The sequence below is a fragment of the Capra hircus genome, unplaced genomic scaffold (assembly GCF_001704415.2).
Source record: "Capra hircus breed San Clemente unplaced genomic scaffold, ASM170441v1, whole genome shotgun sequence".
NCBI lineage: Eukaryota > Metazoa > Chordata > Mammalia > Artiodactyla > Bovidae > Capra > Capra hircus.
The window spans coordinates 1-23089 of NW_017189556.1; the positions used below are offsets into that span (position 1 = coordinate 1).

Consider the following 23089-nt stretch of genomic DNA (forward strand, 5'->3'; position numbering starts at 1 on the left):
AGTCCCAGGTCTCCAGTGACCAAAGCAACAAACCTAAGCAGAACAAAAGAACCCTCCTTCCAACCAATGAATTCTCCTCCTCCTCCTCCTCTTCCTCCATCCCCCTCCTCTTCCTGCACCCCCCTCCTCCTCTTCCTCCTCCTCCCCCTTTTCTTCCTCCTTCTCCTTTCCTCCTTTGGAACAAAAGTTTACATGCACACCCACTCACAGCAAAGCCAGTTGTGGGGTACTGGCCCACCAGGTACCCAGGGCCCTATCATCTCACAGTCTTTGCTGTCCTTGTCCCTACAGTCCTTCCAGGCTGCAGGGGCCGGGGTGGGGGAAGACTGCTTGTAGGCTGGTGCTGGGTGCCCGTGGGCCTCTGGGTTCTCTGCCCTCAATAGCAGAAAGGCTCCAGGGTTCTGCCTTCCAGGGGACGCCCTAGGGCAGATGATCCTGAAGACAGGCTGGATCCTGTGGTCTCCCCCCTGGAGCATCTCCCATCTGCCCCACAGCTCTTCCTTGCCAGTGCTGGCACCTTGTGGCAGAGATGGCCTCCAGAGAGGCTCCTTTAGGTCCCACATGACCTGAGGGACCATCAGCATTGTTAGCTCAGAGCCCACTGGATGGGTGTTTGCAGGTGGCCAGGAGCCAGGGCCAATGCCAGAGCCCTTGACTACACCTTCAGCCTTTGCTATGTTGGGATCTCTGTCTGAGGTGTGGGCACCCCTTTTGCTGCACCTAATGGCCCCCTACTTGGATCTCCCGCACCTCCCTGAATTGATTTTGGCTTGGTTGGTGGAACACCTTCCAGCTGGTAGAGGCTGAGGGGGCTGGGCCAGGCTTCCCTGCCCCTCTGCCCCACTCAAGGCCCCCACTGTTTGTGTGGACTGCCCTTCTTCAGCCTCTGCTATGTTGGGGTCTCTGTCTGAGGTGCAGGCACCCCTTTTGCTGCACCTGATGGCCCCCTACTTGGGCCTCCCATGCCTCCCTGAACTGATTTTGGCTTCATTGGTGGAGCATCTTCCAGCTGGTGGAGGCTGAGGGGGCTGGGCCTGGCTTCCCTGCCCCTCTGCCCCACTCAGGGCCCCCGCTGTTTGTGTGGACTGCCTTTTCCCCCGTTACACATTTTCTGTTGCCTGCTAGCAGAGGGTGTGCCTGGATATGTTGAGCCTATGCTTCCTAGGCCTTGGGGTGGTTCATTGGCTCCAGCTCTTCTCTCGTTCCCCGACTCTTCTGCTGTCAGCTGGGCCTGGGCTTTGCTGGGGGCTGGTTCTTGGCCATAGGAAATAATGCCTGGCTGTGGCCTTCCTCCCCAGTGTCACAGCTGGAGGACAGCCACCTGCACTTCAGAAATGGGACGATTCCTTCCTGGATGGTCTGAGTACTGCTGTCAACAAATGTCCCTACCTGCACCATGACCTGAGGGATCAGGACATTGTCTTCTGGTGCCCTGCAGACCCTTTGTGCTTGACTCTGGTTCTCCTCAGTCACTGCCATGGTGGCCTCACACTCCTCTTCATCTCGAATGAGCTTCATTAACTGCAGGAAAGTGGGCGCACACTTTCACTGATCCAGTAGCTCAAGCTTGCCCTGGAGGGCAGTGGTCATGGAGGCCTGAGCTAGGATGTGTTTCAGGCAAGTCGTGTCTGCACTTCTCACTGACAAGGGGCTGTGCTGCACTGCTTTCTGAATCAGGGGCTTTAACCGTACCAGACTTCTGGAAGGTCTGGGCTAACTTAAACTGTAAGGTTCTATGGGCCTCTTTATCCTCAAAGATCTGCTTCAGGGCCTCCAGGCACTCCTCCACTATCATGGAGTCATTGCTGACCCTGAGCACCTGCATGATGGACTGGGCAGGGCCGTATAAGATCTCCAGCAAATGCCGCAGCTTCTCAGTCTCAGACACCTGCCATAGCTGCATCATCTCAGTCATCTGCTCTAGCCGGGTTTCAAAGCTCTCTTCACCTGGGCCTGGGAGAGTGTTTCCTGAAAACGTCTTGAGCTTTCGGTACCACAGGCTTTCTTTCAGAGGCTGCAAGACTGGTTGCCTGACTTGATCCACGCCCTCCAGCTCTACACCCTCAGAGTGAGTGCTGTATCCCAGGGTTTTGGCCACATCTACCATTCTTCGACTCTCATCTTTTAGGAAGTACTTCAGTCTGTTGATAAATTCCTCATCTGGGCTACGGGTTTCACCACTTCCCAGGTACCTCCCTTTCGTAGGATCCATCTAGGCACTGTAGCATAATTGATGGTGTCAGTCAATTCAAGGAAAACTGCCTTAGCGTGGTCTTCCCTTCTGAACATTGTGCCCAGCACCCTGTAGGTGCAGAGGGACTCAGCCCCTCCTCAGGGTCTCTTTAATTTCTGCCTCACTACACTCCATGGGATCCCCACGATTAGCAAGTCCTTCCTAGGGTCCAGGTCCATTCCTCTGCACCAGTCCTCCAACAGTCACAGCCATTGCTCCCAGTTTCTATGGACTAGTCTAATACTAAGGGCAGTAATCAGCTCACAAAGTGTGACAAGGAGTCAAGGAATTTTGGGTCAATGCCAAGTATGAAGGCAGAGTCGTCTCTGTTTTCCACAGCCTATAAATGCAAATGGAGTGAGAACATCATTAATGCCCACCCTCCCAACCCCCCACCAAACCCCTCCACTACCCCCTCCCCTTTCTGGTCACAGGGATTCAGCCCCTGTTTCCCAGGGCTTTCCCAGTCATTTGGTGGAAGGGTTTCTTTAGGCCAGCTTCCCTCAGCTCATCCTGTCCCTGCTGACCTCCACTTGCTGTGGGCTCCTCCTCAAAGTCCAGGACTCTGCTGTTTGTCATGGAGGTGCCTGTGGCTGAAAAGGCCAGAGGTAGAGGTAGGAGGTGGGGCCTGACAAAGCGTGTGTGTGTGTGTGTATGTCCACACCCATGCCCTGGCTCGGGGCTGTTCAATCCCAGGGCACCTGGTACCCACTTCTCTGGGGCAAAGGTTAGAGGATGAAGATGTACAGTTCCCTTCTTTCTTAGAAAATGCCTGACAGAAGAGAAAGATGACTGGAGCTCTGCACAAGGCAATGAACTGATGGGTGAAGAGCATGTGTGACAAGCTGTCATATTGCCATGGATACTGAGAACAGCATGGGCCGTGGGTTTGCATCACTGAGGGGTGTCATGTAGTAGGTAAGGTTAAGGAGCAACAGGTGATGTCATTGGCCTCTAACCAAAGAAGTATCCTTTGTTGGGAGGGGAGGGAAGATGGGGGGTGGGCAGCAAGTATCAAGAGCTGAAAACAGGAACCTATGGTTTCTAGCTGTTTGGAAGCTAGAATCAGAGGCAGAAAAGAGACCCAAAAAGGGTCTCCAGTGCCACACTGCAGGAACAGACAACTCTGACCCTAGGTGTGACCCTACCCTGCAGACCCTGTAAACCTTGGCAGGCAACCCCACCCTTCCTGCTTTTTGCCAGGGCTACAGAGGCCTCTTCCACCTCACAGCTGTTCACCACGCTGGTTAGGGATCCAGTGGCAGTGCAGATGCTAGAATTCTACCCACAGGCAGCACCAGACCTGCCTTCCAGCTCTGCGCACAGGCAGTTCCTGGTGCTGGGGCGGTGGACACTGCTTCACTGGATCTGTTCCGGGCAAGGCCGAGGTTCTGCCTCACAAGCCCCTACTCAAGCTGTGCCAATTCTGAGTTTACAGAAGTGCTCACAAACACTCTGGTATAGGGGTGCAAGAAACTGCTCAACTGGTATTCAGTGCTAGTGCAGTTAAGATTATTACTGCAGTGCATGTGCTTAGTCGTGTCCGACTCTTGCGACCCCATGGACCACAGCCCATCAGGCTCCTCTGCCTATGGGAGTTTTCAAGCAAGGCTACTAGAGTGGGTTGCCATTTCCTCCTCCAGGGAGTCTTCCCAACCAAGGGATTGAACCCGCATCTACTTGCATCTCTGGCAGATTCTTCTGCCCAATGGCTAAGCCATTGGGAAGCCCTCAATTATTATTACTCTGCCCTCAATTCCAGCCCTCTTTTAAACCTTAATCTGCCTGAAATGCAGGAGACCTGGGTTCGATCCCTGGGTTGGGAAGATCCTCTGGAGAAGCGAACAGCTACCCACTCCAGTCTTCTGGCCTGGAGAATTCCATGGACTGTATAGTCCATGGGGTTGCAAAGAGTAGGACACAACTGAGCGACTTGCAGTCCCTCTGCTGCTGCTACTGCTGCTAAGTCACTTCAGTCGTGTCCGACTCTGTGCAACCCCATAGACGGCAGCCCACCAGGCTCCCCCATCCCTGGGATTCTCCAGGTGAACACTGGAGTGGGTTGCCATTTCCTTCTCAAATACACAAAGTGAAAAGTGAAATTGAAGTCGCTCAGTCCTGTCTGACTCTTAGCAACCCCATGGACTGCAGCTTACCAGGTTCCTCCGTCCATGGGACTCTCCAGGCAAGAGTACTGCAGTCCCTCACTGGCTCTTAAACCTTGCCCCCGCTGTCAAGTCCCACCTCCACCAAAGCGCAACTGACCTTAAGTCCCACCCCTGACGCAGAGCCTCCCTGCATGTTTGACCCAGGTCGCCACCGGAGCCCCACCCCGTCCAAGTCCCACCTCCAACGAAGCCCCACCCCCAACTGAGCTCAGCCCCTGATGCCAATCTGCACCCCAATGGAAGTTCAATCTCTGCCCCCACAAAGCCCCACCCCTTCCCGTGACCCAACCCCCATTCAAGTCCCATCCGTAAGGCAGCCTTGCCACTACCTAAGCCCGATCCCTTCTCCCACTCAAGCCATGTCCCCACCTCTTCCCAAGCACAATCCCTGTCCTAATCCCCGACCTCACTCAAATCCAACTACTGTCCCAAAGCCTCCACCTTCATTTCCCTGTGGTCTCCACCCTCACCTAGGCCCACCTTCCTAAATCCCTTTACACACTCTCTACCTCAAACACCCCTCATTCCAGAGCAGGAATACGTCTGATCAGTGGAAGTTGGTAGAGGCCAGGAGAGAAAGGGCTGAAGCCACTTCCCCTCCAGGGTAAGGCCCAGAGCTACCAGTCCTGACCGCAATGGCTGTGAGCAGGGTTAGGTGTGCAAGAGGTTCCCTTGCAATTCCAAAGGTGGTCACAATGTCTGGAAATGGCACAGTACTGGTGCATGCCAGGCCTGATAAACGGCATGGTCCTGATGCATCAGGCTTGATATAGTGGGATCCCACTTCCAGGGGATCTTGATAAAAATGCAAGTTCTGATTCAGGACTGGAGTGGGACTGAGATTCCTTTCTAGAAAGCTGGGTGGTTACTGAGCAAGATACTTGCAGAATCCCCTTTAAGTGCATGTATTTCCTATGTCTGAGAAGGGGAACACAGACCTAAATATGCCTGACTTCACTAGAAAGTACTATTTAAAGCCTGTTAAATCAGTCTCCTTCCCATGCTAAGAAAAAGTGGTTACCTGCTGGTGTCAGAAAGTCACAGACCCTCAAGTGGGGCATTTTACCTGAGGACTCTCATAACACAAGTCCACTGTGGCTCTGTGAAACCCCCAGTCAGCCACATGGCATTACAGGTATGGTAGGTATCACAAAAGGTGATACCACGGGAAGAGGTGTTCTGATTGCCATCCTAGAAAACAGTGGAGGTTAAGAAACATGTCTGAAAACATATTACATTATATTGGTTTCAAGTGCATAACATAATGATATTTGTACATGTTGCAAAATTATCACTATGATAAGTCTAGTTAACATTTATCAATGGACATAGTTTTTTTTTTTTTTCCTGCAATGGGAATTTTTAAAAATCTACCCTCTCAGCAACTTTCAAAAATACACAGTACATTACAGTTTTTTTAACTATAGTCTCCATGTTGTACATTACATCCCTAGGACTTATTTATCTTACATTTATGTTTATGTGTGTGTATGTGTATATAATATGTCCTACCCTGATGGTATTACCAAATTAGATTATGAAAACCCTTTAAGGAGCTCCATTATGATTGGTTTAGAGATAAAGTGCTTTTTATGAATTGAATATTCTTAAAGTTCTCAGAAATTAATGAAAGTGAATTTACTCTCACACAACTTTATTTTAGCAGTAATTATGTTTTATATATATTATGTCAGCCTTAAAGATAGTTTCCAAGATCTTTTGCTAACTTAAAACTTGAACTTAAACTAACTATACAAGATGTGCAGGATATGTTTTTGTTAAGGAAAAAGAATAATTTTTTTCCTAAAGTAAAATGACTGGTTGTTCCTGAATGAAAAAGATGAAGGGGCAGGACAAAACCTGAATGGATATGGTTCTCAGAAAAGTGATTTTCTTTCTTGTGGTCTAAGCTGGCTAAAGATCAACAGATTTGTATATAATATTTTAAAAACTGAGCTATGATATCAAATAGTACACTCATGCAAAACTAGAATTTGATTTTCTCTGTTAAACTGGAAACATTTCCTTAGATTATTGGCAGTAAAATTACTAAGGTTGTAAAATGTTTTTCTTTACTTTTTGAGTCATCTGCCTAGAAAGCAAAGATTCTTTCTTATCAGAATAATTTTCTTTCCTTTATGTTGACTTTATCATGGCCTTCAATCAAGACGTTGTCAATTTTGAAAGCACTAAGATTCTTTATAATTGCATTTCATTCAATATGTACTTTCAAAATATTTTGTCACTTTGGTTAAATAGACAAATAGTGTTTGTTATGGACCTATGATCTTATTTAACCCAGTGTTCAAATTTCCTGACAACTCTTTTATTTTACTTTCCCCACACTCAAATCCTAAGTGATATATTCTTTGGTTTTTTCCCCTGCCATGCCAGGAGGCTTCTGGGATCTGATTTCCCTGACTAGGGATTGAACCCGGACCCTTGGCAGTGAAAGGGCCAAGTCCTAACCACCGGACAACCAAGAAATTCCCCTGAGTGATATAGTCTTTATTCTGAAACCCTATTTGAGTGTTCCCATAAAGACCCTGGAAAATCACAAAGGATCTTTCACCTTGTAAAAATTTTATTTGATATATTGAGTTTCATGGGAGGCTTTGTCAAATCACAAGAGATGCCTAACCTAGGTTACATTTGTGTGGACAAAATGTTATTGAAATGAATGTTTCAAAAACAGTATGAATTTCCTGGAGGTTTGTCAATGCCCTTACTGTTTATGATATGTCTTGGTGCTGCTTTGCCTGATATTAAACTGTTTAAATTCATGCAAAGATGAGCACGATAAAAGAACAGAAACAGCAAGGACCTAATAGAAGCAGAAGATATTAAGAAGAGGAGGCAAGAATACACAGAACTATACAAAAAAGGTCTTAATGACCCACATAAGTCATAAGTCATGACCCACGATGGTGTGATCACTCACCAGGAGCCTGACATCCTTGAGTGTGAAGTAAGGTGGGCCTTAGGAAGCATTACTACATACAAAACTAGTGGAAGTGATGGAATTCCAGCTGAGCTGTTTAAAATCTGAAGGGATTATGCTGTTAAAGTGCTACACTCAATTTGCCAGCAAATTTGGAAAATTCAGCAGTGGCCATGCACTGGAAAAGGTCAGTTTTCATTCCAATCCCAATGCCAACAAATGTTAAAACTTCCATGCAATTGTGCTTATTTCACTAGCAAGGTAATGCTCAAAATCCTTCACACTAGGCTTTAGCAGTACATGAACCAAGAATTTTCAGATGTACAAGCTGGATTTAGAAAAGGCAGAGGAATCAGAGATCAAATTACCAATATCCATTGGATCATAGAGAAAGCATGAAAAAAAAATCTACTTGTGCTTCATTAACTACACTGAAGCCTTTGACTGTGTGGATCACAACAAATTGTGGAAAATTCTTCAGGTGATGAGAATGGCAAACCACCTTACCTGCCTCCTGAGAGACCTGTATGCAGGTCAAGAAGCAATAGTTAGAACCGAACATGGAATAACGGACTGGTTCCAAATTAGAAAAGAAATATGTCAAGGCTGTATACTGTCACCCTGATTATTTAACTTATATGCAGAATACATCATGCAAAATGCCAGGGTGGATGAATCACAAGCTGGAATCAAGATTACCAGGAGAAATATCAATAACCTTAGGTATGCAGATGATAGCACTCAAATGGCAGAAAGTGAATAGAACTTAAAGGGCCTCTTGTTGAAGGTGAAAGAGGAGAGTGAAAAAGCTGGCTTAAAATTCAGCATTCAAAAAACTAAGATCATGGCATCCAGTTCCATCACTTCATGGCAAATAGAAGGGGAAAAATTAGAAACCATGATTTTATGTTCTTGGGCTCCAAAATCATTGTGGATGGTGAGTGCAGCCATGAAATTAAAAGATGTTTGTTCCTTGGAAGGAAAGCTATGATATAAACCTAGACAGCATATTAAAAAGCAGAGATATCACTTTGCTTACAAAGGTCCATTTAGTCAAATCTATGGTTTTTCTGATCTTCCTTGTAGCTCAAACAGTAAAGAATCTGCCTGCAACACAGGAGACCTGGGTTCAATTCCTGGATTGGGAAGATCCTCTGGAGAAGGGAATGGCAATCCACTCCAGTGTTCTTGCCTGGAGAATCCCATAGATAGAGGAGCCTGGCGGGCTACAGCCTGTGGGATCACAAAGAGTCGGACATGACTGAGTGACTAACACTATTACTACTATGGTTTTTCCTGTAGCCATGTACGGATGTGAGAGCTGGACCATAAAGAAGGCTGAGCACCAAAGAATTGATTCTTTCAAACTGTGGTGCTGGAGAAGCCTCTTGAGAATCCTTTGGACTGCAAGATCAAACCAGTCAATCCTAAAGGAAATCAACCCTGACTATTCATTGGAAGGACTGATGCTGAAGCTGAAGCTTCAATACTTTGGCCACCTGATGCAAAGGGCTGACTGATTGGAAAGGACTGTTATGCTGGGAAAGATTGAGGGCAGTAGAAGAAGGGGGCAACAGAGGATGAGATGGTTGGATGGCATCACCAACTCGATAGACATGAGTTTGAGCAAACTCCGGGAGATAGTGAAGGACAGGGCAGTCTGGCATGCTGCAGTTCATGGGGTTGCAAAGAATCAGACACGACTTAGGATTGAACAACCACAAACAGTGTAGTGTTATCAATCATAATTCTAGTTATCTTTTAAAATGTTGCACGCCACAGAAACAACCAAATTTCCTTGTCAGTTGCATTATTTTTGTGTTGAACTCTCATCAGATCTTTAACTATGGCATTTTAAATCTTTTGTCTTGTACTTATGCTTCCCCAAAAGCGCTTGCAATCACCTATAGGCCACAATGCTTTATCTTCAAGAAAAAGGGACTGTCTCAGACCCTCAGGTAAAGGACTTTGCCAAATGTTCTGAGGCATAAGTTTCTGATGCCATTACTTAAATAACTTTGAAATCCTATCACTGCAGTGAGCCAGAGTTTCCAGAACTCTAGGGTATAAGCTGATAGATTCATGAGACTGCTAACCTGAGACTGAGCAGAACAAGAATTAATTACATAGGACTTAATGAACTGATGAAGGATGATTATGGGTTTTGTTTGGAACATTGCTGATGCTTTCATGCTCTACATTCTGGATGAAAGAAACACTTTCTCATTTATCTTAACCTATCTATAACTCTTAACAATATAGTAGGCACCCAGAAGAGCAGGTCAGCAGACAGGAGTTCCTGGGCAGCGGGGGATGGGATGAGGAGGGAACACAGGGAGCATTCATGAGTGAAGCTGTGTTCAGAGGATATTCAGAGAAAAAAGAATCCTGCAGATGTCATTAGATAATGGGCCTGGCACACAAGGTGCTTCTTGGGCTACAGCACTGTGCGGAAGGTCTTCAGTGTATACAGTGAGGAAGGCCTGGTGCAGGGATTTTTCATGGGACAGATGGCATGGTGCAGAAGCCACTCACAGGCAGGGTATACGGTGCAGAGGAAGGCTGGGTGGAGACAGCATTTACAGGGTAGCCCATCAGAAAAGCAGTGCCACTCTTTCCTAAGCAGGAAGGATTGAGAACAGGGAATCAGTGGCTTTCACAACCAGTAGAAGGTTGGAGCAGTCAAGGGGAGGGAGGCTGCTGCTGATACACTACGAAAAAGCCCCCACTGATTTCAGCTGCAGGCAGGACCGTCATGGATGATTTTCAGGAGGTTTCCCAGAAGTTACTGGGAAAGAAACCAGGTGTAACCTCTTTCTGAGACTCCTTAGTGCCCAGTGCTGCTGCCAGAGAATAAGGGCTTCTTCTTCTCTCAAAGTACTCTAGTAGCTGGATAATCAAACCTGGAGGCACTTTGATGAGGGATTCTAGAACATGTAGTTCCTAGAACTATCCCTTATATTGAGTAGAAAATGTACAAAGGGGCAGAGATGCAGCCTAGCTGCTAACAGCCAATCCAGCACGGTCCACCTCTTTGACCACTCATCATCCATAATACTTTTCTCTCCATGATTTTCTTCCAAATGGTAACAGTAGCAACACCATGCTTCTGCTTAGCATGATGCAACCATTCCTCATACAGGTGAATGCACTTCTGTCTTCTCCAGGAAGGCGGGACGGCAAAAGTCCCATTAGATACACTCTCATTCTCTGGGGGATGTCTGTTCCTTCTCTAGTTCTGCTATAAGTACACTTTGATATACTGTACTCTATAGGTTAAATTATATTATTAAGTATCACCCACACAATTCAAACACAGCATTTGGAAATGTGAGAAATAAAAAATAATGGGCATGAGATTCAACCATATAATAACAAAGCAAGACAAAGTATGTGTAGCTTCTATAGTTGTTATTTGGGCAACTGGCTATGAGGTCATACTCAGTATTTATAACTTCCTTCTTCCACTAACACTTCAGTTCCCTATGACCTCATCTAGATGACTGTGGTTGTTTATGTGGCAGTAGGATACAAATCTTTATTCCTAACCAATCCGATCCCTTACTAGTCCTGCCTGTGTGAGTCATTATAGTCATCCATTATATTATATTATTGGATATGAGAACACTAAGAGACACTTTCATATTTTTCTCCTAGGTTCCAAATATTGTCCTTCTTGCCTTCACGGTGTAGTAGTAACTCCATTCCCCCTCAATAATCAGGAGCAGTCAGCCAGCAGGTAAAATAATACCTGTCTTGTTGATTCAGTGCCAAGAGGGTCCCCAAATGACTGGGTGGCAATCTCAACTTCAAATTCAATATAACCACTGTTGGGTCCCCTGGTGGAAGATTTCCTCTACTGGGAAATTCATGGGGAAAAGATATTGTGCAGAAAAACAGGACAAGAGGAATGTGTTGTGTGGAAATTCACAGGTGGAATACCTTCATAAGTAGAGTCCCCCAGAGGACCCCATGTGGGGTGTATGGGTTGGGGGCCCTCATAGGTGTGGATCTGTAAAGAGGGAGGAGGAATAGCAAAGGCTGAGTATGGGGATCAAGTGGCTTGCTGGGAACCTGCTCTGCTAAGTCATTTTTCAAAATAACACTACCCTGTTTGGGCTGGGGGGGGGGGTGCGGGGTGATTGTGTCCCTTATTATCACCAATAGAGTCCTGGAAATATCTGGTTAGGAGCTATTGTTATAGATCTTGTCCTTCGAATTGGTAAAGCATCTTCTTCATTTCCCAATGGTACTCATGTAGCCAAGATGGTGGCTGAGGTTGTGGTGAGAATGTAGCTACAAGGATACTAGTTCAATATCTACTGAATACTGGATCCCAAAGTCCCTACTCAGTAGTGGAGGGATTTCTGTCATGTCTTCTATCTTTGAGCTGATTTCCTGATCAATGCTTTTTGGCCCCAGGTGGGATCAAGACATAGATGGCATGTAAATTATATTTTTGGGTACAAAACTTGGAAGCATGGATCACCTGATATGAAGAATGGCTGTTCAATAGGATTCTGACAGCCTTGGCCACTGGCACTAATGAACAAGATGAAAAGTCTTTCCTGTTGGTACACATCTGGAGGAATGGGTTGGGATGTATGGTTGAGGGGGCACCTTTGAGGAGAGGGTTTGAAAGATGTCTATTCAGAATTACTGCCAGAGTTGACGGGAACAGGGGTATTTAAATGGGAAGAGTTGACAAAGGAAGAATCCAATAAGCATATTAATATATTTTAGGGGCTAGCATACAAGAGAGGGATTATAGATTATCAGTGGATGATAGTTAAAGGAAACAGGTTATAATTCAACTGAGGAATGCATTTCCAGAGACAGAATGGGCTTGTAAGGGACTGTGCTCCTGGTGATTGCAAGTACTCAATAAGGACAAAGCAGCCACCTATCAGCAATGAAAGCATGGGCCCAAAAGAATAAAACATTACTCATTAAGATCTGACAGGTCTAAAAAAAAAAAATCTGACAGGTCTATTTAATAGGAAGGAACTCCAAAAGGGAGGGGGGATATATGTATATGTATAGCTGAATCACTTTGCTGTACAGCACAAACTAACACAACACTGTAAAGCAACTACACTCCAATAAAAATAATTTAAAAAAAAGAGATCTGACAAGTCTAGAATTGCACACCTCCAGTGCATGTATAGTTTCTAGATAATGCTGGGGCTTTTTTTGCTCTTTATATATGATACTTTTAAAAGTATTTATTTGATTTTGTAAAGAGAATGGCTTCAAGTAATAGGAGAAAATTAATCACACAGCCAAATGCACCAAGTTATTACATTTAAAAAAGGAAACATTAACATTTACACATAAAGTATCTCACCATTTATTATGTTTGTGTACATTACTGTGAGTCAAGCAAGTATGATTAAAAATTCTAGGCAAATAAAAAGAAGCAAAGTGTAATGCAACCACCTCTCTTTCTTAAGTCTGCAGAATTGTGAGCCATTTCAACCATGAAAGATTTTTTTCAGATTAAAATCAGTATCTTGCACATTGGTTCTAAAACTCCCTTAAAGACAGAGTGTATCTTGAAGGTGGGGAAGCCAGCCTGTCTTGGACCTCTTTCCCTTTCACTAATTCATTCAGCACCTATGTGTCAATCCCTATCATGTGCCAAGTCCCAGGCTGAGAGCTAGTCTTGAGGAAAATCAGCTCATATTTTGTGTCAGGACATGGCATGCTGTGTCAATTTTCCCCTCCAGACCAAATCTGATGCACATCCATGTAAATAAATGGAATATTCTCTGATCATTTGGCAAAAAGAAAAAGTCCACCATCCAGTGTGCACAGATCTCAGAAACTGGACAGAGATTTCTAATGAAATCAAGAGAAGGGGTGGTCCCAAAATGGTGGAAGAATAGGACGGAGGGACCACTTCCCCCCGCACAGGCTCATAGGAAAAAAAAAAGATTATTTGAATGTGGAGAAACATCCACAAAACAACTTCTGAACGCTAGCAGAGGACACCAGACACTCAGAAAGGCAGCCCAAATTCTTTGGAATCAAGAGAAAAGGTCATTTTAAAAAGGCCAATCATTAAAAATGATTTAATCAGAAAAACTGTCAGTTTGTCCTTTTGTGGAACTTACACAGTGAAAGTGAAAGTCGCTCAGTCTCATTCTACTCTTTGTGACCCCATGGACTACACAGTCCATGGAATTCTCTAGGCCAGAATACTGGAGTGGGCAGCCTTTCCCTTGTCCAGGGGATCTTCCTAACCCAAGGATCAAACTCAGGCCTCCTGCATTGCAGGCAGATTCTTAACTAGCTGAGCCATAGGGGAAGCCCAAGAATACTGGAGTGTGTGGCCTATCCCTTCTCCAGTGGATTTTCCTGACCCAGGAATCAAACTGGGGTCTCCTGCATTGCAGGCATATTTTTACCAACTGAGCCACCAGGGAAGCCCAATTTACACAGTAATCCTGGTCCCAAAGGTGGAGAAGCCCAGCTACATGGGCCTACATCTGTCCAGCAGGCCAACAGGAGTCCCTCTTCCAAGTTCCTAGGGTCTTGGTAGTTGCTGTTAGCTTGGGACAGAGTCTGGACTGGAAAATGAGACATCACTGAGGGCCCTGTGCTCAGATCAGTGAGCCCACTGGAGTTTCCCCTGGGTCGACAAGCTCTTCTTTGGGAAAATCTGTGAGTCAAATCTCTTCCCAGCTAAGATTATTTCAGTTCAGAAGTGTTTTCATGGAAAAGGAGGGTGAGGGAGCCCAGTTTGGCTCTTCTTGTATTTTACCCAGGATGCCCAGAGGAGGAGTGCAATTTCCCACCTGCCTCTCTTTGTAAAAGTGTGCCTCAGGGAAGGTCTGAGGGGGGCAGTTTCCCCGGGAGGACTAGGTAACCTCCACACAGGCTCAGTTACTGTGAGAGTTACTGGAGAGACACAGCAACGGTTCTGACTGCTTATCTGAGCCTCAATATCCTTATTTGCAAACTAGGGAGAAGAATACCCTCTTCACAAGATTAGAATGGGGATTAATGCCATCACTCTGTTATAATGCCTGCTATGTAGTAAGGCCTCAAGAACACTAGCTGATTCCGCCCACCCACCCCCCCCCCCGCTTCGTAATCTTGCTGGAGTCGATACACTCTAAGACCTACTTTAGGGGATCCCTGTGTAAAGTTTAGGGGTTGGAAACTGAGGTCAAATGTATCAATCAGCTATCAAAATTCAGACACAGCTGTCCATTTGGTCAGTAGGCTCTTCAGAATTACATCATAGAGAATTTAAACCTAATGTGTAAACTTTCTAATACATGCCCACATGCTTACAGGGAAGAACTCAGCTATATTGAAAGGTAGGTAGGAGGAGGTAACTAAAATCTTCTATGTAACTCAATTCAAAGCAACAAACTAGTTGTAAAAGGATATGGAAAGTTCAAAAAATATATATATGGCAAATAGACAAGCTAAACATTAGCCTATGTCGATCCCTAGCATTCAGTGTGTGCAATTTACCCACCAGGGATCATCGACATTCTTTAACCTGGCCCCTAAGAAGCTTCAGGGGGGTCTCCTTCTGCTTTCAAGTCCCAAAGTCACACTCAGGCCACCTAAACTCATCAGGAAGCTGACCAGTCTTAGGGAAGTCAAAACGGAATTATGGTTCAACACTCTTTGCTTGAACCTGAAGTAAGATCATGGATGGGAAGTACTTTTTCAGCTATAAAAAGGTACACACACAAGGGATTATCATAGCATCATCAAGATATGCTACTGGATGTAAGCAAGTTCAACTTAATAAGGGCAAAAACATGAACAAATCAAAAGCATGAGGAAGGAAGTGAGGGAAGAACCAGCAACTTGGGGCAAGTGGGGATAGTCAAACTTGTCCAGGAGTCATCACTTTCTTCTCAGCCTGGAGGAAGTAAAAGAAAATAGAAGTATCCATGAGACTGGAAACACACACCCAATCCAGTGAGCAGTCAGAATATCTCCGGGAGGGCGACTGCTCCAGGCATGGGAAGTAATAGTCCAGATCAATGTTTGGATGTGTCTTCTGGAGAAAAGGCAGAACAGGCTTGTAGGTGGTGGAGGGCCTGGTTGCTACCCATTCCCATTGCCTTCAAGAGAGATACTATGTCCTGTGCTTCTAGTTGAACAGGTGCTAAGGAGGAGGGGCTGCCAGGATCACCAGTCCCCATGAAGCTCAAACACTGAGGTCAATTCCACTGGTTTTTAGCATGCAAACCTGTGTTCAAGCAGAGTTGACAATGTGGACCAGAAGCTGCCCAAGCACCAGGACAGCACCATCACTTCCCACACATGCCCACTTATCCTGGCCTTTACCTGCTGCTGGTCCCCAGCTAAATATCTTGTTTTACTGAATATCTTGGCTGTTGAGTCCTGATCTGATGCTATCTGAGCAATGGTGGAGGCAGCCCAGGGGACTGCAGCAGAGAAGCTGAATCTGAAGTCCTGGGTTGAGGTCCTGGTTGTGCCATCTACCATCTAAGTGCTTCTCCATGTCCTTTTCCTTTAGGTCTTTACATCCTTGTCCCCAAGATGGGCCAATGACCTAGCAGGGCAGCTAGGGGGCTTAGGTGAGCTGCTGCATGGAAGGTGCTCCTTGAAAGGAAGAGACAGTGGCTTCTGCAGCTTGCAAATGTCCATGGGAAAGGCCTTCATCTGTACCACCTAAGACTTCAAAGTGTCACAGGGCATAGGGACATGAGGACTCAGGCACCCTGAACATAAAGGCTAGGAGAGATAGCAGTGCCTCAGGTCAAGACTCAGGGAGATGCTAGGGCACATTTCTTCTCCCTAGTAAATTTCCTGCTGCTTAGCAGCACCCACCTAGAACAGCTTCTCATAGCATTTCTCACAGTGGATGGTATCACGGTGAATGAAGATCTGATCCAGAAGCTCACCCATTGGTTTACTGCAAATCCCACACTGAAAGAGAAAACAAGATAGAGGTCAACATACAAGTGCAGCAATCTAAATGAGTGGAGTGCGCAGGTACCAAGCTGATGCCACATCCTGGACTTTGAAGCAGACAATTAAAAATGGCATAAACAGAGACAAATCTCAAACAAAAACAAAAGCAACAGTAAAGCAAAAACAAAAACTAACAGGCAGAATGATCACACGGTCGTTAGGAGCCCAGGTTTCAGAATTGGGCCTGAGTTTGAGCCCTAAATTGACTGCTCCTTAGCTGGCTGAGCTTGGGTGGGTTACTGAGGCTCTCTTTCCTCATCTATTGGAGAGCTTTAATTGTGATGTTGAAAGTGAAATGAAGGTGATATGAAGGTGCAATGAGAGGGAAGGTGATTTCAGCAGTCCAGCCCTTCTGGCCTGCCTCTCCAGCCAACTTCTAAAGGATGAAATGGCTATCCATCTGCTGCAGCCCCTCCTGTTCTGAGAGGTTAGAGCAGAGGGGCCTGCAGACAGTCTCAAATAAGAGGAGACCAAGAATCCCCATATGTCTGGGGCTCCAGCTATCTCCAGGCACACCCTGGACAAGCCTTCTGCTTCCAGCTGAAAGTAGTGGAGATCACCTGCTAGGATCCCTAAGTCCCTCTGCTTATTCTCACCCAACACCTCTCTGACGTCTTTCTTCTTCTACCTTTCAGTTCCTGTCTCCTGGCCATTTTTTCACTGTAAATTAATGAGCCCTCTGTCATTTTAGTTACTGTAGGCCAGAGCTTGAACCTCAACTTAGCCAACTAGTGGTGGTGATGCATTTAGAGGATAACCTCTGCAAACAGAAAGAAAAAAAAAAAAAATCAACAACCTCGGCTTGCAACGTCCCTCACGCTGTGGAGAACAAGGAGCCTAAAAGGCTGTTATGATGCTGTGGACATTAAGTGTCCTCTCTTTATTCCTAAATGTAGCAATACAAATTAGTGTTTTAAAATGTTATGCCAGTCTAACAGAGGTAAGATAAATCTCCAATAAAGGACAGTAACAGATAAATTTATACAGATGAACCTGAGCAGTGGACTGGCATTTCCTGAGAGGTCGCAGAGTACAGCTCGGACAACATTCACTTTGATTTTGGAGCCAGGATTTTGACCCTCAGTTCTGAGCAGCTCTGTGATCTTGTGAAAGTGATATCCTTTCCACCTCTGTGCTCATGGCCCCCAGGGGTGGGTCTCAGGCACCCTGCCCACATTCTAAGAATTTCCCAAGAATACCAGGTCTCACTGTTTTGCCACAATTCTAAGTTCCCTGCCCTGTGTGTGACCCAGTTGGGCAAGTTTAAAATTCCTGCCACTGTGGGCCTCCTCCTCCCATGCCTGCCAGCCTCCTGCTGGCCTCTTCATTCGTATTCCCTCTGCATGCATGATGGATACCTGTTCAGCCACCTGGAAAATACCTCGGGATACATCTTCATCTCTGACTCCAGACCCACCTCCCTCACAAAGCCTTCCCTGGATGCCCACCCACTCCAACTGTACCTTTCCTCTAACACTGGGCTCTGTGGCACCAAATGTGCCAAGAGTTGCTTAAGTAATTCTGCTCTGTGTTTAACAGGGGTGCTCTGTGATTAAGGTATATAAATAAAAGTTGAACAATACTCTGGGATTTTTTATTTAACGTTCTTTCCCTCTGTTAGCCAAGTTCTAATTATATAATATGATATTATTAACTACAGACACTGCCATGTAGATCTCTAGAACTAACCCATCTTGCATACCTGACAGTCTGTCCTTTGACCATCACCTCCCCATTTCACCTCCTCCCCAAGCTCCTGGCAACCACCATTCTACTCTCTTCTAAGGATTTTGCTATTTTAGATTCCTCGTATAAGTGGTACTAAGAAGTGTTTGCCCATCTCTGCCTGGCTTACCTTACTCAGCACAATGTCCTACAGTTTCATCCATGTTGCTGCAAATGACAGGTTTTCTTTCTGTCTGTAAAGGCTGAATCATATCCCATTTTAATGTATATATTTTCTTTATCCATCTGTCACTGCACATTTAGATTGCTTACATGTTTTGACTATTGTTGACAATGCTGCAATGAACAGGCAGTGCAGAGACTGCTTTGAGAGCCTGATTTCAATTCCTTTGTGTATATACATAGAAGTTGGATTGATGGATCATAGCATAGCCCTATTTCTAATATTATGCTAGACTTTGTTGTCAGGGTAATTAATGCTGGCTTCATAAAATAAGTTTGGCAGTGTTCTTTTTTCTATTTTTGGAAGAGTTTAAGAAGGATTGTTATTAATTTTTCTTTAAATATTTGTTAGAATTGCCTGTGAAGACCTGGCCCTGAGGTTTTCTTTATTAAGTGGTGTTTGGTTACTGATTTAATCTATTCATTATTGATCTCTCCAAGCTTTCAATTTCTTCTTGGTTCTGTCTTAAAATGTTGTATGTTTCTAGGAATGCATCCATTTCTTCCCAGTTATCCAATTTAATGGTATTTAATTGTTTATAACAGTTTCTAATAACTTTTCACATAAGTCCAGGAATCAGGAAAATAGACTGTTCTTTGCCAAACCACATGCCACAGTCTCTGTCTGCACCTCTACTCCTGAATTATTTCTGCATCTGTGCAGATGGAAGGGCTTCCAACTACCTAGCATTTTGTTCCTTTCCTCAATGTTCTGGGCCCCTCTCTACCTCAGCCACTGCTCTGGCCAGACTCTCTGTGGACCAGCAGCCTCAGCATTGTCTGGACTTGTTAGACAAGCCAATCCTCAGGTCCCACCCAGATGTACTGAGTTAGAAACCTTGCTGGGGCCCAGCACTCTGTCTTAAGAAACCCTTCAGGGTATAGTGAAGTGTGAATTACATGTTCCAGTGTGAAAACTGCTGCTCTAGATCTCATCACAACCAATAAGTCATTTGCCCCTCTCCATGACTTCCATGACCTTCAAGTCAGTCGGATAGTCTCTGCCATCACCTCTCTATTATTGATCCCTTGAGCACAGACTAAACTGTGCCCACTGACCTGGAATAGCCTCTGCCCCAGTAAATGTCAGTGTCCCCATTTCACCTCTGTGGTTGAGCCTGGCTAGGGAACAACACACTACATGCTAACTGGTCTCCAAAGGAATGCACGAGTCCTCACCTCAAGCAGGCTCTGCAGGGCCCATCCACCCTCCTTGTCTCTGAGACAATTTTCAAATCCTCCCCTTTCTTCTCAAGTGTCCAACACCCATCCCCACCCTGCAAAGGTGATCCTGTTTTCTCACTCACAGAAAAACAGAGGCAACTACTGAAGAAGGTCCTCATCCTTCCACCCACCAACCTGGGAACCTCTCCATAATGACCCACAGATTCAGCTTTTTCTGTCCCTGCCATGTGTTAACTGGGACCCATTTTTCTCTCCTCCAGATGTACATCAGGATCACCATCAGCATCCAATTCTCCTGCATCATCAGTGTCTGCTTGCTACTCTTACCACTCCCATTAGCATAAACCCATGCCTGGCACCTCTGCCCCACTGTCCACTTGCACTGCTCTCTTATAAAGCCAACCCATCAGGAGAGTGTTTCAGAGTGACTCTGTCCATTCCCACATGAGCCCACTCCAGTCAGGCTTCTATCCCCATCACTCCACCAAAACTGTTTCAACTGAGGTCATCAACAACCACCATGCTGCAAAATTCAAGGGCAGTCCTCAAGCTTCATCCCATCCAATCTTTCAGTGCCACTGACACTGTGACCACTGGAGTCTCTGTAGAAACTGTGTCACTTGGGGCATTATATTATGTGTGACTTCTCATCCTCCTCTGTAGACTCCCTGCTCTTCCCTATCTGTAAATGCTAGAAAGACACAAAGGCTTAGTGTCAGCCCCCATCCCCACCTACTCACACACTAGATGATTTCATCAGCCCTGGCCTTTCCCTGGAACATAAATGCACATATCCATATGATCACAGAAGCTCCCCACGTAGCTCTCCTTGGAATTTCACTCATCTACAAACCTATATGCAGGTCAGGAAGCAACAGTTAGAACTGGATGTGGAACAACAGACTGGTTCCAAATAGGAAAAGGAATGCATCAAGGCTGTATATTGTCACCCTGCTTATTTAACTTATATGCAGAATACATCCTGAGGAATGCTGGGTTGGAAGAAGCACAAGCTGGAATTAAGATTGCCGGGAGAAATATCAATAACCTCAGATATGCAGAATATATCACCTTATGGCAGAAAGTGAAGAGAAACTAAAAAGCCTCTTGATGAAAGTGAAAGAGGAGAGTGAAAAAGTTGGCTTAAAGCTCAACATTCAGAAAACGAAGATCATGGCATCCAGTCCCATCACTTCATGGGAAATAGATGGGGAAACAGTGGAAACAGTGTCAGACTTTATTTTGGGGGGCTCCAAAATCACTGCAGATGGTGATTGTAGCCATGAAATTAAAAGACGCTTACTCCTTGGAAGAAAAGTTATGACCAACCTAGACAGCATATTCAAAAGCAGAGACATTACTTTGCCAACTAAGGTCCGTCTAGTCAAGGCTATGGTTTTTCCAGTAGTCATGTATGGATGTGAGAGTTGGACTGTGAAGAAAGCTGAGCGCTGAAGAATTGATGCTTTTGAACTGTGATGTTGGAGAAGACTCTTGAGAGTCCCTTGGACTGCAAGGAAATCCAACCAGTCCATTCTGAAGGAGATCAGCCCTTGGTGTTCTTTGGAAGGAGTGATGCTAAAGCTGAAACTCCAGTACTTTGGCCACCTCATGCGAAGAGTTGACTCATTGGAAAAAACTCTGATTCTGGGAAGGATTGGGGGCAGGAGGAGAAGGGGACGACAGAGGATGAGATGGCTGGATGGCACCGCCGACTCGATGGACGTGAGTTTGAGTGAACTCCGGGAGTTGGTGATGGACAGGGAGGCCTGGCGTGCTGCAATTCATGGGGTCGCAAAGAGTCAGACACGACTGAGCGACTGAACTGAACTGAGCTGAACACCTTCCCTTCGCTCAAACCTGCTCCCCTCCAGTATTTCTCTTCTCAGTAAACGGCACCATCATCCCTTCAGGTAATGGCTGGGCCCAAACTTTGAAGTGTCCTTTGACTCCTCTCATTTTTCCACAACCCACAGACTACCAGTTCTATTTTCAAACAATATCCCCAATCCAGCCACCATCTTGACATCTGCCATGCCAACTCCTGAATCAAGTGACTGTTTTCTTTAGCTTGAGTCTTTCTACCACCCGAACCATCTAGTAGCTTCCAGCTTCATTTATAAGGAAATCTAAAATCTCTCTGGGCCCTCCAACACTTACATGATCCAGTTCTTAGGCATCCTTATGATTTTATCTCCTACCACTAATCTCTCACTCATGCTATTTCACTCACATGAGCTAAAATACTCCATGCTCCTGCCCGAAGGCTTTTGTACTTGTTGGCCCTCTGTTGGGAATAGTGTTTCCCCATAAGACTGCTTTTGCTTCCCTCACAGTATTAAGCACATAGACTTGTCAGTACTCATTAACTCCCTTAGACTTGAGAGCTCACTCAGCTCCCACATCTGCAAAGCCCCTGAGATGGAGCATGAGCATACAGAAATCAAGCCTTCTCCGCACTCTCTGAACCCAAAAGGAATCCCCAGCTCTGGATGATGTTCTTGGCAACACCACCCCTCTTCCTTACCTTAAAGCAATAGTCATGGCAGCAAACGCCGAGGTGTTCTAGGGTGATCTTTGGACAGTCTCAGATCTCCCAGTTGCAGTAAGTACAGATCCCTCCACTTGTTCTGGAAAATGAAAAGGAAGAATCCACGGTCAGGCTGGTATGCAGGCTACTGATGTGATGCAGCCAGACTCTGTGCTTTGATGCAGGCAGCCTGACAACTTTACCTGTGGTGTGCAACTAGCCATGTATAGGCTTGGGCCACGCTGGACCTCAGCCCATTGTAGACCCTCACACTGTTTCCAGAAACCAGTCACATATCTTCACCCTACTCTCTATCATACGCGTGGACACTGCAATGTGATTCTTATTCCAGGCAGCTTGCTTCTCCCTGTCCGCCTGCCAAACACAGGAAGACCCATGTCTTCTCCTACAGGAGACATGTCCTTATATGCCCTACCTGGCTCCCTGTCTTGATGGCCCTTCTCTTCATGCCTGGGTCCACTGGGTCCTGCCTGGAATATCACAGGAACAGCAAGGACTATCACAATGTCAGTGTGGCTGTGGAGCCTGCTGGGACCTCCTACTGAAGTCCTAGATACCAACTTGTAGATTGAGTATCTTCCCAATTCCAGGATCTCTGCTTTTTTTCCTGGAGTCACCCCTGCTTTTCCCCCTCAGACAGAACATATGAATGTCCCTGTCTGCCCTGCTTCTGGCCCAGGCTCAGTTTCTTGACACTGTTACTAAAGACTCCTGCCCTCATCACAGCTCTGCTCCTCCCTTGCATTTTACCACCACCAGTTCCATCTCACAGTTAGTTAGATAGCAGAACATTCAGGGCCCTGCAAAGCAACAAAGACCCAGCAGAGGCAAGAATAAATAAATAAATATAAAAAAATATTTTGGAAACCAAAAAACAGTAGAAAAATTGGGAAGCTAAAAAATGTTGGTCGAGAAAATGAGTGTGCTTCTGCTAGTTATAGTCAACTCCTAGGGCCTGTATCTTTCTCTGTGTCCTTGGGGAAATCCTTGCCCCATTTCCCACCGAGCTGGAAGGAGAAACTGGGGTCTTTGCAGAGGATGTGTACAGGAGAGTTGGAGTGCTGGAAGCAGTGTTGTTAGTTTGTTCCCTGCCTCCTGTGCCCTCACCAACCTCGTGGGCTCTGGGACATTGC

General features: G+C 45.7%; 1 long non-coding RNA gene and 1 pseudogene across 1 annotated transcript; both read right to left on the reverse strand.

Annotated features, from left to right (window-relative positions):
* Positions 1-1221: 1221 nt before the first annotated feature.
* On the reverse strand, positions 1222-2433 carry LOC102180578 (annotated as a pseudogene).
* A 10243-nt stretch (positions 2434-12676) lies between these two features.
* On the reverse strand, positions 12677-21956 carry LOC108634529. Its single transcript, XR_001917647.1, has 3 exons — positions 21933-21956; positions 16169-16267; positions 12677-15230 (listed from the first exon to the last, which is right to left on the reverse strand). It is a non-coding gene; the product is annotated as an uncharacterized LOC108634529 (long non-coding RNA).
* Positions 21957-23089: the final 1133 nt, after the last annotated feature.